This window comes from Chiloscyllium punctatum, chromosome 17, assembly GCF_047496795.1.
Source record: "Chiloscyllium punctatum isolate Juve2018m chromosome 17, sChiPun1.3, whole genome shotgun sequence".
NCBI lineage: Eukaryota > Metazoa > Chordata > Chondrichthyes > Orectolobiformes > Hemiscylliidae > Chiloscyllium > Chiloscyllium punctatum.
The window spans coordinates 69,825,720-69,839,873 of record NC_092755.1 but is presented as its reverse complement, the minus strand read 5'-3'; positions in this window follow the sequence as shown (position 1 = coordinate 69,839,873).

Below are 14,154 nucleotides of genomic sequence, written 5' to 3'. Positions count from 1 at the left end.
GATGCTCTCTTATGACCCCAATTTCAGAGTTATGATGGAACTACTTGGCTGCACACCCATCTGTTATTTTTCAAGGTATCCTGGAGGTTGTTATATAAACATCAAGTACTCATTAACCTTCTGTGTATTGTATGGAGCATCCCAACACTAAGCCAAACTGCAGTATATAAATAATTTTGCATTATGTGAAATAAAACTCACTGCTTGCAAACAAATCAGGTTTGCTGATGCAACACATTTTGTTATATTTCAAACTTGGGTCTCAAATTAGACAAATGATTGCCAGAGCATCACTGAAGGCAGAAGGCATCAGATTTCCGATTGTTTTTCACTTTTTGCTTTCTAATAGGATAATTCTATTGCTACATGAAACTAGAATTGCTTCTCAGATGGTCACATAGTTTATCTCAGGGTAGCAGACAGGTTGCATGTCGATATTTGCCAAGTGTCGATTCTCCCCAAGAGTGTCATAGGATTCTTGACATCGAACACTTTGAACAGCTCTGAGTTACATGATAGCTTGTACCAAATCTTAATTGTCCTGCTTTAACCTTTTAATTGGTTCCTAATAAATGGTGTACATAACTAATTCCATTAGGTTTTGACTCTGACTGACTTAGCAAAACTGCTGCTGTATTTCCCTAAGGGCTATGACAGTGCAACAGTCCTATCTCTTTTTATCGGAGTTGTACATGGGCAATTCAGCATTCCGATGTCCTTTTTAATTCACTTGGGGGACATGGATATTGCTGGCTGCACAGCATTTATTTCCCATTCGTAGTTGCCTTTGAATTGAGTGGCTTGCGAGGCCATTTCAGGGTGGAGTTGAAAATTAACCATATTATTCTGGGTTTGGAGTCACATATAGGCCAGACCAGGTGAGGATGGCACAGTGTCTGGATTAGAGCGGTGCTGGAAAAGCACTGCAGGTCAGGCAGCATCCAAGGAACAGGAAAATTGACGTTTCGGGCAAAATCCCTTCTTTCCAGATGAAGAGCTTTTGCCTGAAACGTCGATTTTCCTGCTCCTCGGATGCTGCCTGACCTGCTGTGCTTTTCCAGCACCACTCTAATCTAGGCTCTGATCTCCAGCATCTGCAGTCCTCACTTTCACCTAGAGGATGGCACAGTTCCTTCCCTGAAGGACATTCGTGAGCCAAATAGCATTTTCTGACAATCAACATTCTTTTAATGGTTGTCAGTAGATTCTTGATTCCTGATTATTATTGAATTCAAATTCCATCTGCCGTGATGGGATTCAAACCCAGGTTCCCAGAACATTAGTTGAGTTTCTGGATTAATAGTCTAGTGAAAATGCCACGAGGTCATCACCTCCCCTTCCTGTACTTAAATGATGGACTGACGTTTGGCTCAGTTGGAAAGGCCAAAATGGCATCAGAGCATCAGTTCCAGACGTTTCACATCAAACCGAGCCTCCACCATTTTCATTGGAGGTGTGGGAAAATGGAAGCGGAATAGATTTCACGCACCTACAGTTTGCTGAGGTAGCAGAATGTTTAAAAGTGCAGCTGTCTAGACTCAGAAGCCATTTCCATCACTCAGGTTTCTGAAACAAGAGTCATGGACTTTCGAGAGTTGAGGAAATCGCAAACCAGGGTGTCCCAAATTGTGGCTCCTGACCTGCCCCTCTCCACCATGGGATTGCGAGCCAAAATGTTGTGCTCTTGAACCTTGTGGCAGCAGTGGCTAAATAGAATTCCAACCAAATGAAAACTTAAAATCCAGATCCCTTAAAATCCTCTTGGTGAGGTCTATCTACCCAATCCATGAGGCCTGATTGGTGATTTGCAAGGCATCTCAACAGAGTAGGGGATTTTACTTTATAACTCTGTGGAATAACAGTTCCCAAACCCAATCCAACCCCTACACAGTCATTATCTCAAGTCTCCCACTGCCCTCTCCAATCACACCTGGCCACCCAGTCCTGGCTATCACAGCTCTAGTTTCATGACAATTGTCAAGTGCTAAAAATTGAGTTGCAACAGGAATACATTTGTGAAACACTGTTGATGTTCTTTGGAGAAATTAAGTACCCTTTTTCAGAGAGGTTGGATATCTCATCCAGTAAGGTCAGGTATCCTTTTGGGATTATTAAAATTAATTGTAACATGCACAAAAGTGGATCAGACCTGCGGTACTGTCAAGTTGTCAAGATATTTAAATATTCTGTCCTTTCAAAATAAACGGTGTTTACGATTTCAATGTGTTTTCTTTTTATGTAAGCCAAAGGGCTCTGATTATAGAATTAGATTGACATCTTCAGTTGGCTATAAAGGGATTTTGTATTTCAATGTCCAGCTATGAATATGACTGTTTGTTATGTAACCTATTAAATACTTGAAGGATATGCTTATGTTTGTAGGGTCGAGTTCTTGAAGAGATTCATATACATTGTATAGCCTTTTATTTATAACTGTACTTTTTAATGTATTGCAGTCTGGAGTAGATAATAAGAATTTCCTATTACTTCATCTTAACCGAAGCTCCTGAGATCTGCCCATGTTGGCTGCTGGGTGAGTTGGCATGGAAGGTGTAAGGGAAAACATGGTGAGTGTGGAGACACAAATCCAATCCCACTCTTGTCACAGAACAATGCTAACCCACACCGAAAGAACTTACAAAATCAGGAAGAGACCCTGTCTCAGTGCACATCATTCACAGCAATAGAGTGACCATCAATTAGCAGACAAAAGTAAGGAGTAGTGGACATGGTGGTGTCAGAGCTTTGAACAGTGGATATTTGGGCATCTTCCATTTGTTATATTTTTGTGAAACCAACCACTATCAAATACTAGTTGAGGTACAGAGCTACCATTTTTCTTTATTTCAACACTGGGTCTGAGGGCCTATTCGGTTGGTGGTGGAAGATGAGCCACAAGTGAGCCTTAAGAAGAAACAGCACTTGTCTTAATAACAGGTTGTCGTATATTGCTTGACGGCAAATGGTGCAAGTTGTAGGCTATTCCTATTACCTGGGTATGAAGGGTCTATTCTGAACGTCAATGACCCAGAACGCAAGATTGCATGCAAAATATCTACACCTTATTATTTCCTTTCTGTAAATATAATTGTCAAACAGTTCAATAATGTGTACAGTAGTGAATGCTCACTCAATCTTTAGTTGCTTCATTTTCCAGAAAAACAGCTAGGATCGCACGATTGATCCATCCTTGTCCATCCCCCTTTCAGGCAAGTCCCCCTTCCTTGTCCGACTGCAGCTATGGTCCTGAGTTTGAGGAGCTGAAATAGATCTCTGCTTCCTGCCATACCCTCTACACACTTTCTGATTGACCCATTTATACAATGGCAATGGTCCCAGACTGATCATTGAGGCCATGGCACTGATTCTTGTGACTCACTACTCATTACAAGTGTCAATTAGGAAAAAGCATTACCTATATCTACTGTCCTTTTTCCTGTTAGCTAGCCTAAGTTCTGTATATGCTAATATGCTGCCCTGATAACATGAGCCTTTATTTTTCACAATAAACTTTGGGGCAGTTTCTGTGGCAATTCCTTCTGGAAATCTTGATACAGTATATCTACAGGCTTCACTTATTCACAGCACACATTCCTTCATCAAAGCACTCAAATAAGGTGATGAAAAATGATCCATCTCAAAACCATGTTGACTCTGCGTGATTAACTTGAAGTTTTCCAAATACTCTGCTGTATTGTTTGAATAAATGCTTGCAATAGTGCCCCAGTGATGATTATTAAGCTAACTGGCCTATAGTTTCCTGCTTTTTGCCTGCCTCCCTTTTGGATGAAGGAATATTTCCTGTCTTGCAATCTAATGGAACCTCACCTGAATTGAGGAAGTTTTGGAAAATTACAAACAATGCATCAATTATCTCTCAAGTCACTTCCTTTTAAAAAAAAATGAAGTCCTTCAGAACCAAGGACTTGTCAGCTCACAGCTCTGACAAAAGTTCTCAGTTCCACTTCACTGGTGATGGGATATTACTTAAGTCCCTAAACGTGAAGATCAATATAAAATATCTGATCAATCTATCTTGCTTCTTCTTATTTTCTATTATTTACTCTGCAGATTCGCATTTTATTGATCCACCAGAGTGTCAATTTATTTCCTTTTAAAATATTCATGGAAGCTCTTACTATCTGTTTTACATTCTTAGTCACTTCACATTGTTTTTGCCCTTACTAACCTTGTGTGATTCTTCCCTTTCTTTATGTCCTGTGCAATCCTTTTGAACTGCTACCAGTCTCTACACAAATATTTTTCCCTTTAGCTTTGATACTACCTTCAACATTTTGATTTAATCATTGATGGTAGGCCCACCCCTTAGACTTGTCTTGTTGGGATCTATCTATTGCGTGTATTGTGAAGTAATCCCTTAAATATCTGTTGTTGCACTTCTATTGACCTATGCCTTAACCTAATGTGCCAGTTCACTTCTGCTAGTTAGATTTTTATGTACTCATAACTGTCCTCATGGTGACTCAGTGGTTAGCACTGCTACCTCACAGTGCCAGGGACCTGGGTTTGATTCTAGCCTCAGGCAACTGTCTGTGTGGAGTTAGCATGTCCGCACTGTGTTTGTGTGGGTTTCCTCCGTGTGCAAAGATGTGCAGGTTAGGTGAATTGGCTATGCTAAATTGTCCATAGTGTTCATGGATATGTAGGTTAGGTATGTTAGTTAGGGTTAAATGTAGAGGAATGGGTCTGGGCAGATTACTCTTCAGAGGGCCGGTGTGGATTTGTTGGGCTGAAGGGTCTGTTTCCACACTGTAAGGATTCTATTATGTTTAAAATACTAGTCTTGGACCCACTCTTCCCTTTTTCAAATTGAATGTCATCTGCAATCATTTTACAATCAATATTACTTAGGGGTGCCTTCAGTGCGGCAATTAATTAATCCTATTCATTGCTTAATTCCAGGTCTGGTGTCGTCTATTCACTGATTAGGTCGAGACTGTGCTGTTTTATTAAATGTTCAGAAAACATGAACCTATTTGAACTTCTCAATGAGATGTGTGTGTCCATTATTTTACATTTCACACATCTACACTCCAATCTTTCTCTTGATTGTTTAACACACGCGTGCAGGAGAATGTGGAACTTGAACCCAAATTCTTTGGCTTAGAGGAAGAGACTACACACAAGAGCAGTCTCATTCTCCTGCTTATTTATTTCAAGACCCACCACCAAATTAATTAAAACAATTAAGCAAGTAATAATTAACAAGCATTGCCCATCAGGGATAATGTCTGTCAGGAGCAGTACAACAATAGCAAGAAACAAAAGGAAGGAAAACTAGGGAGGTAACTAAATCTAAATAGAGTTGGAAGGGGAGGTTACACACTCCACCCCCCGCAGGGCCCACCTCTCTCCAAAGTCTATGAGCGTTCATTCGCTTAATTCTTTTTGTTAAAACCCAATATGAACACACGCACTCTACCAGTTAAAAACCGAAAGAATTCTGGATGCTGTAAGTCAGAAACAAAAACGGAAATTGAAGAAGGACTGCTCGACCAGAAATGTTGGTGGTACTTGTATGGAATGAGCTGCCAGAGGAAGTGGTGGAGGCTGGTACAATTGCAACATTTAAAAGACTTTTGGTTGGGTATATGAATAGGAAGGAGGAGAAAGTGAGGACTGCAGATGCTGGAGACCAGAGTTGAAAAATGTAGTCCTGGAAAAACACAGCAGGCCAGGCAGCATCCGAGGAGCAGGAGAATCGACGGCTTCTGCCTGAAACGTCGATTCTCATGTATGAATAAGAAGGTTTGGAGGGATATGGCTCGGGTGCTGGTAGGTGGGGCTAGATTGGGTTGATATATGGTCGGCATGGATGGGTTGGACTGAAGGGTCTGTTTCTGTGCTGTTCATCTCTATTTCTCTCCACAGATGCTGACAGATCTGCTGAGCTTTTCCAACAATTTCTGTTTCTGACTATACTAATGAACAAGTACTGCCAATGGAGCTACATTCTGAACATTGTGTAAACAATCTGGTTTGACTGTTGAATTAACGCAGTCTATTTTATGAACACCTCCTTTAAATAAATACCCTATTATAGACATTGCCTAATCAATCCGTTCAGATGAATTATCTGGGGTAGGTGGGACTTGAACTTGGGTCTCCTGCCTCAATGCTGGTACACCAGCATTATGCCAGGAGAATCCCCCCTCATTCTCGTGGTAATCTATATCCATTTATTGGATTCACATACCTGGGCTCATTGTGAGAACAAGGGAGCTAGAGATTCAGGCTCTGGGTGGTGGTAGCTTTTAGATTTTAGATTCCTTACAGTGTGGAGGCAGGCCCTTCGGCCCAGCCAGTCCACACCGACCCTCTGGAAAGCAACCCACCCAGACCTATTTCCCTCTGACTAAAGCACCTAACACTATGGGCAATTTAGCATGGCCAATTCACCTGACCTGCACATCTTTGGATTGTGGGAGGAAACCGGAGCACCCAGAGGAAACCCACACAGACACGGGGAGAATGTATTGGTAGGAACAAAAAGAAAGGCCATATTCATCAGAGGAGAAGTTAAAGGTTTCCTTGAGGGTTGTGGTTCACAAGGAATGTTAAGACACTTACCTACACTAATCAATATCTCTGAAATTCTCTGGATCACACTAGTTTTCCTGATCCAGGGAAAATCCAAACAGCAACTGTGAATTTCACATCAAATTCCCAGTTGCAGCTTAGGAGCCTGACTTGCCTTTCCAAAATGGAGCATCAAACATTTATCTAAACTAAACTCCAACTCCACTCCTCTATCCTTTGGCCCAGCTGATCAAGGTTCAGTTGTAATCTGAGGTATCCTTCTTTGCTGTCCACTACATCTCCAATTTTGGTGTCATCTGCAAACTCCCTTACCATACCTCTTACGTTCACATCCAAACTGTCTATAAAAATAACAAAAAGCAGTGGACCCAGCACTGATCCTTGTTGCCCACCGCTGGTCACTGGCCTCCAGTCTGAAAAGCAGCCCTCCACCACCAAGCTCTGTCTTCTACCTTCGAGCCAGTTCTGTATCCAAAAGGCTAGTTCTACCTGTATTCCACGTGATCTAACCTAGCTAACCAGTCTACCATGAGAAGCCGAGTTGGACACCTTACTGAAGTCCATACAGATCACATCCCCTGCTCTGCCCTCATGTCTCAAAGAACTTCATAGTCAATGAAGACTGAAGTGTTGTCACTGTGTGAGTACACAGCAACTCCCAGTAACTTTGGTGCTGAATGAACAGATAAAGTATTTTTGTGATGTTGATTAAGGGATAAATATTGCCCAGGATACAGGGGTAACTCCACACTCTTCATCAAAAGTGCAATGTGATCTATTATATCCACCTGAGAAGGTAGATGGGCTGAACATAGAACAGTATAGCACAAGAACAGGCCATTCAGCTCACCATGTCTACGCCAACCATGATGCCATTCTAAGTTAATCTCATCTGCCTTCATATTCTCTCTATCCATCTATTCCCTGCCTGTTGATGTGTCTGTCTAAATACTTCTTAAACTTTGCATTTGTATCTGCTTTTGCCATCACCCATGAAAGTTCTCACGCAGGGGAAGGTATATCTGACTGTATAGCAGTTTCTCGGTTATGTACGGGAGCAGCAGCTTTGATTTTTGATCTTAGGTCCTGGAGTGTAACTTGAACCTAGAACCTTGTGATTCAGAGGCATGAGCTCATGGAACGTCAAATTTGGCCCAACCTTAACCAGATCCACTATCTGAATGGAGCAGCAACTAGGATAGCAATCAAAATGTTTGCGGTGGGAATAAGAAAGGCAAAAGACATCCAAGGTTTTGATGTGAATTTGTGAGGCACTGTAAGTAAATACTTACCCAATTGGGTCAGCACGATGGCTCAGTGGTTAGCACCGCTGCATACCAGCGCCCGGGATCATGGTTTGATTCCTGCCTCGGGTGACTGTCTGTGTGGAGTTTGCACATTCTCCCTGTGTGAGTTTCCTCCCACAAACCAAAGATGTGCAGGTCAGGTGAATTGGCCATGATAAATTGCTCATACTGATACATGCGTTAGTCAGGGACAAATATAGGGTAGGGGAATGGGTCTGGGTAGGTTACTCTTTGGAGGGTTGGTGTAGACTTGTTGGGCCGAAGGGCCTATTTCCACACTGTAGGAAATCTAATCAAGGTTGAGGATCTTCTGGCCTGCAGTCTATCTCCCAACAGGACTAACCTGTCATTGCTCAGACTTTCAACTAAAACTGCAGCACAATCACAGTGATGTCATCAGGTTCTAATATGTCTATTTAAAGAAAACCCTCAGGTTGGTTTTGTAATTTATGCGCACAATCGTCCAAAGTCACATTCCCTTTTGTTAAATCCCTGTTGTTGTGAGAAGCATCCAGTGGAGCCAAACTAGATTGTGTTCAAAGCCTGCACGGCGGTCAGCCAAGTGTGTTTTAATGCACCTTCTCACAATAGTTCAGAAATGAATGGGTAGAATATTTCCACCTGACAGCTCAGCCAGAGAGTGAACACAACACAGAGAGGTTGAAGAAAAAGCCTTGAGCGATGAAGGTCTGATACAAGCTGGACTTCACAACGAAAAGATTAAAACGTACCTTGAGAGCAATTTCTTCCAAGGTTATGACTAATTTGAGGAGCTGTGTTCTTCCTTTTGATTTGAGTTAATTACACAGCCAAAGATAGCAGCTGAGTCCATTAGGGGCTGTTAATGTGTCTTATTGTGTACAATTACTTCAGGCAACAATGATTTCCCTGTGAAGCAGCGAGAAATACAAAAGCAAAAGTCCAGCACCTATACTTAACAAGTCGGCACAAGAACTGATGTGTCTATTTTATGAACGGTGTGTCGATCATTGTGCCTCACTTTCTAGAGAATGTAGATGTTGAAATCCGTACAGTTCAGGAGAGCAGAGACTTTGTACTGGGGACTTCTGTGCAATTTAAATAAATGGAAAGCTTTGATAACTATAGAATTGTACCTGAAGATCTGTGCTGAATTGGCCAGAATGATGTTGTAAATGTATTCTGTGTACCTTCAGGAATATTAGATTTTTTAATCTTTGGGCAATCTATGGATAAATTTGATCCCTGTAGAAGTATATGATCGCATTATTTATGTAAAACCCATGTAACACTGAAATCCTTATGGTCTTGTTTTATTTTTAAATGTTCTCAAATAAATTGCAATATAATTTGAAAAAGGATCACAGAAGCGCAGGACAACATAAAGCCATCACTTGGTGATATTATGTTAGCAATAAATTCTGTTCTAATGAACAGTATGCGGTAATAAAAAAAATTAATGCAAGGGCTATAGGTTGAGGTGTTTAAACAATGCTAGGAGGTTTTATGTGGAGTGCTACGCTTTGTGAAATAGCGATAAATTCTATTTTAAAGAGTTTGTAAAATACACCACACAAACATTGAAAACATTAGAGTTCAGTTTATTTAGTGTAACAATTCATGTTTCAGACCATCACTCCTCTGTTCCCAAAATGCAGTACAGCAGGAATGTATGAACTCATTTAGTTCGTGCTTAACAATGTTGATACTGAATTCTCCTCCTTTACAGTTTCCCTCTCCACAAATAAAGAGTTGCTTAAAATATATTTAAGACACACTAAGCAGTATTTTCTAGCCCTTGAATGGTATAGGCAATGGTGAGGAAGTTGGGAAAATACAGTGAGATTGGGAAAATGAGATTCTCAACATTAAGAAATGAAATTGATTTTCCATTCAAGGTTTCAACAGCTAACGTGGAGTACTTCCCCTTGTGTTTTGACCCTCCCTGCACTATTTTGGGACACCTTCTCCAGCAATGCAGGAAATGAAAGGGATGAAACTGGCTGTCACATTCATTAGTTTTGGGGCAGGTGAAGGAAAGGTGACCTGAATGGGTAGGATGTGCAGAGGGCATGCTGGGTGGGAGGTTTTAGTAGATGCAATAGTGGAGTTAGAGTCGACATGCAGTCACAGAGAGAAGATTGTGGCACTTACTTTAACAAAGAGCAGAAAGTCATTAACCTTTATCCTGCACAACTGGGCACTCCTCTGAACTGTGGACACTGTACTAAGGTGGGTGGCAACGTTGAACCAGGCTGGAGGGATCTGGTACCAGGTTCTTCTTTGACAGCCTCGAGGACAGCCCCACTGTCCACCATCCAGTCCATCAGGACCTCCAGGTAACTGTCCTCAATACCCTTGTCAATTTACATTTCATTGGTAATCCCCTGTGGAGTTCGTCACATACTGGAACTTTGAAGGGCAGTTCTTGACACTTGATGTTTGAGATGGTGCAGAGCTGGGTTTTAAATGTGTCACTGAACACCAGAAGGTCCCAGCAGCGATGAACACCTCTATGAGATGAGTATCTTAAAATTGCATGGGAAACATTGCTACAGCTTGCAGAGAAAAATCTTCCATTGAACTCCTGGAAATTTGACAATTAGCCAACTTTTGGGAAAATTCAGACCATTCAGTTGCAGCATCAATTCTCTTTGATTTTACGTTTGTCATTTAAATAACGGAAATCATTATCGGAAATGATGTAACAGGGTCTTGCTATTCCCTGTCGTCTGTTTTACACTATCTCACAAAATCAAGACTTTCCTCAATGGACCTAAACCATCAGCTCATTAAACCAATCGGTGTGCAGGTAATTGTGATTGTCAGGGAAATTACCTGCTCAAACTGAGAAGACATAATCAACAGCCAATTCAATCAGATAGGCTATTCATCTTCAATTTAGAGTGTGGGTTGTAATCTTTATTTTGCAGTTATAATGGATTCATTTATATTCACACTTGATTTTATTTAATATGTGACTAAACTGCTTTTCTAATTAGGATTTTAGAATTTATTGTTAATGACAATAAACTGGAGTGTATTTCAGTGCTGGCGAAATTGCATTTGTAGGAAACGTACCTGCGATTTGCAGTTGTATATGTCTTGAATATTTGCCGCATTCAAAACAATAGACATTATTTATTCCACTACAAGATTTATTTACAGAAAATAGGTCTATTGATTGTAAATGTTAAGACACATTATCTAGTCATTAAATAATCTTCCATGGTTTATTGCATGGTTGGGCACCTGATTTCAGAGCACCTCTTCCAAACTTGCTTGATTAATTCTGAAAGGAGCAAACCATTTGAAAAATTGCACCAATTACAATGAAAGACATTAAGAACATCCTACTATAGACAAGTAGGCTCAGATCCATCTTTAAGGAGCCCATTATCTACAGAACACCCATGAGTAACCTGCTGTCTAAGGATTATACTGTAACACTTTATTTTTGAATTAAAAAATCAACTCCATACAATATTCTGACAACCAAATAGATTAGAAGTTTTTATAAACTACAAACCAGAAAGGCTGAATATTCCTGGGGACTTGTTAAAAGGAAGGGGACACTTAACCATTAACCTAGAGCTTCATACAATTGCTCATTGTGCCAGTCTATGAGTTCAGTAGACATCTTACAATCACCATATCAATATTATATTCAGGTCTGTGATATTATTTATGTTCCAAACCTACTTTCCAGCCAAATATCAAACCTAGTCTCTTTATCATAGACCATCAAATATGTCAAATCTAATTTCTTTATCGTAGACCATCAAATTTGTAAAAAAGGAAAACACCTATTACCCCAATCCCTATGTTTGAAAAAGTGAATATTATGTGAATGGATATCAGGCCTATATTTGTGTTACCTACAGTGAAGGAAGCTTTCATGTCATATGGAGGAGGAAGGAGGGATTGGTTTGTCTTGTCTTATGTCCTTCTCTCTCCTTCTGTTCAGTGATCCAAAATAGGTCATGGCTGGGGTAATCCAGTTGCAGCTTAGTTAGATTGTGGCCAGGTATTTCTCCCTCAACCAGGGTTTAATTGCCGATGAGCTAAAGCCAAGTAGTATGCAAGAGTGGAATTTTGGCTGGCAACAGGTAGCTGATCAGTCTGTGGTCTAGTGACGAATTAGCAATGACAAAGTTCTTCTGCCTGCCTTCTAACAATTTTGTGATTGGCTCCCAGATAGCTTGGGAGGTATGGATCTTTTGGAGAAGCAATTGGATCTCGGCAAAAGTGGGAGGTGCCTCTTTCTCTTGCAGTCAAAATGCATTTCAAACCAGAAGAAAGCCAGTTCATTTTTGCTTTCCTCTGCTATAAGCTGTGACTTTTAATTGTTAAGTCAAAGAAATTTGTAAATGGGAACAAGCCACCCTACACCTCTTGCAAACAAGTGAAGGTATCTGGAGAAGGAAAATCGCGACACAGCATTCTGATCAGCAAACCCAGTGGACAGGCTTCCCTCTGCAAGGTCTTTTATCATGTCCATCACTATGTGCATGTAGAGGGTGAGTTTGTAAGGAAGCTAAATAGAGTTTAGCATCTCCAGGACACACGCACCAAACAACCTCACTGTCCTGTGGTTGACCACTTCAACTCCCCCTCCCACTCCATCAAGGACATACAAGTCATGGCCCTCCTCCAAATCCAAGCCACCGGATACCTGGAGGAGGAACGCTTCATCTTCCACCTTGGGACTCTCAATGTAAATTTCACCAGTTTCCTCATCTCCCCTACCCTTACCTTAGCCCAGAGCCAACCCTCCAACTTGGCACCACCCTGTTGAACTGTTTAGATTAGATTAGATTTCCTACAATGTGGAAACAGGCCCTTCGGCCCAACCAGTCCACACCAACCCTCCGAAGAGTAACCCACCTAGACCCATTGCCCACTGACTAATGCACGTAACACTATGCGCAAATTAACATGGCCAATTCACCAGACCTGCGCATCTTTGGATTGTGGGAGGAAACAGAGCACCCAGAGGAAACCCACACAGACGCAAGGAGAATGTGCAAACTCTACACAGACAATTACCCAAGGCTTGAATCAAACCTGAGACCCTGGGTGCTGTGAGGCAGCAGTGCTAACCACTGTGCTATCATGTTCTACCTGTCTATCTTCCTTCCCGCCTATCCACTCCATCCTTTGCTCTGACCTATCACCATTAACTCCCACCTTCATCGACCTATCGCCTTCCCAGTTACCTTCACCCCAGCCCCACCCCCTCCCATTTATCTTGTAGCCCCATCAGGCCACCCCACATTCCTGATGAAAGGCTTCTGCCCGAAACATCGACTCTCCTGCTCCTTGAATGCTGCCTGAACTGCTGTGCTTTTCCAGCATTACACTTTTAGACTCTAATAGAGTTACATGTCAATGGTCCATGATTATCTATCTGTCATTCAAATCTATTTATTTTTCATAAATAGTCATTCTTGTTAAGAACAGAAACATACTCCATGTTTTCTATCAACTTGGGTCTAAAAGTCAAGTAAATGGAGAAATTTAGTGTACTTTTCAAAACCTTTAACTTTTGCAATGACCCTATGCATTGAGAGGTTTGATTTTCAGTGTGTTACCCCAATGGGGTGTAAAAGTAATTTTTTTTTCAAAGGAGGGAGTGTCTAGTGCAGACTGAAAGACTATAAGCAACGCAGCTTAAGACTGAGTAGATGGATTTTGTTTTGCCATGTGCTTTGAAATTTTTCAACATGTTATATTTATATGGCTTGGTTAATTTTATTTTACTGTCATTTCTTTTGTGCAATATTCTTCTTTCAATCTTTTATTATTAAAACCAAATCTGCAGTCTTGTGTACTTGTGTTTCAGTAAGACTGCCTCAGTTTTTACATTTCTAAAAAGAAATGAATAATTTTTGTAAATATATTAGTACCAAATACTTTTGCTCCGAGCAAGTACTTTCTATACTTTCATCATATTGTCAATGACAGGTACCTACTCTGTAATTCTTTCATTACAGAAGGCGGCACGGTGACACAGTGGTTAGTACTGCTGCCTCACAGCGCCAGAGACCTGGGTTCAATCCCCGCCTCAGGCGACTGACTGTGTGGAGTTTGCACATTCTCCCTGTGTCTGCGTGGGTTTGCTCCGGTTTCCTCCCACAGTCCAAGGATGTGCAGGCCAGGTGAATTGGCCATGCTAAATTGCCTGTAGTGCTAGGTAAGGGGTAAATGTAGGGGAATGGGTCTGGGTGGGTTGTGCTTCGGTGGGTCGGTGTGGACTGTTTCCACACTGTAATGTAACCTAATCTAAATTAAGTTCCAAGGTATC